At 41.4% G+C, this 1,431-nt stretch overlaps 1 protein-coding gene across 1 annotated transcript in view; it reads left to right on the plus strand.

Annotated features, from left to right (window-relative positions):
- The window catches only part of LOC101855636 (short transient receptor potential channel 6), a gene marked incomplete in the record, with an annotated part of 41,789 nt that overhangs the window by 9,889 nt on the left and 30,469 nt on the right, over positions 1-1,431 (plus strand).

The raw sequence follows: 1,431 nt of genomic DNA on the forward strand, positions 1-1,431 counted from the left end.
CCTACCTACCTACCTACCTACCTACCTACCTACCTACCTACCTACTATCCTGCCTCCCAACCATCCTGCCTGCTTACTTACCTGCCTGTCTACCTACCTACCTACCTACCTACCTACCTACCTACCTACCTACCTACCTACCTATAAAATTACATACCGTCATCGCTACATACCAACCTATATATTCATGTCTCTTTCTATTTACCTATCTACCTATCAACCTGAATACATAATTTCACTTTTTACTTTTTCAATTTCTCTGGTATCCTTAGGATGTCGAGGGGAGGTTCAGGCTTCGGTCTTGTGCTAATTTTGTGACGTCTGTGATAGATATTATGGCTTGTTGTTCCAGAACCTTTTTAACCCCATCCAGCCAGGTCTTTCATAGTCTTCCTCTTGATTTTAAGCCAGATTCACGGCTTTAATAAATACCTCCATAATAACCTCAATATTTACTGTCTTACGAAATTGCCTTATTAACTGCCTCCCTGACTTTGTGGTAAGACGCATTCTTCTAGTGTATGCCTGCCTGCCTGTTATCCATTGTTTTCTACTTTCCCTCTTGCTCACCTGTACTTTAAGTTTTTAGTGAAAGTAAGAGATTTACGGCATATGGTCAAATAAATGAGGAAGATTAAATGTTTTACAACAGGGTAAAATACTTTTAGTTTTCAATTTTAGTTAGAGTGTTACGGCATATGCAATGCGATTAAGGCAAATAATAAGTGCAAAAGAGTATATGTTTTACAGAGTAACATACCTCTGTTACAACGGCGTTCGGGTGGAATTATTCGTCAAACCTTAACTGGTAATCCAGCCTTGTCTAGGTAGGCTCGTCTAGGATCTTCATTAAATGGGGCATCTATTATTCTTCATTGACCTGACAACCTCGCTCCTGTTTAGTCCGATAAAAACGTTGTAAACCCAGGGCTGGAAACAGGTTTAGTGGTGGAAGATTGATGGAGGAGATCGGGCGAAAATTCAAGAGATCATTTGGCTTTCGGTGATCAGTATTCAGTAGAGATAAATTGTGGGGTATTTGGTTAAATTTACCAGTTACCATAATGCTGTTTCATTCTTCAGCTACCTTCATCCCAAGGTCTATCTCTCTCGCTCTCTCTCGCTCTCCCTCTCTCTCTCTCTATCTCTCTCTCTATCTATCTTTCTCTCCCCCCCCCTTTCTCTCCCTCCCCCTCTCCTTCTCTCTTTTCAAGATGTGACTCTATCCTTCTCTCTTTATCTTTCTTATAAAATATCTTTCACTCGTTCTCTCTCTCTCTCTCTCTCTCTCTCTCTCTCTCTCTCTCTCTCTCTCTGTCTTTCTTTCTGTGTGTCTCTGTCTGTCTGTCTGTCTGTCTGTCTGTCTGTCTGTCTGTCTGTTTCTCTGTCTGTCTATCTGTCTGTCTGTCTCTCTATCTGCCTGTCTGTCTG

Source organism: Aplysia californica, unplaced genomic scaffold (assembly GCF_000002075.1).
Source record: "Aplysia californica isolate F4 #8 unplaced genomic scaffold, AplCal3.0 scaffold00133, whole genome shotgun sequence".
In the NCBI taxonomy this organism is placed as follows: Eukaryota; Metazoa; Mollusca; class Gastropoda; order Aplysiida; family Aplysiidae; genus Aplysia; species Aplysia californica.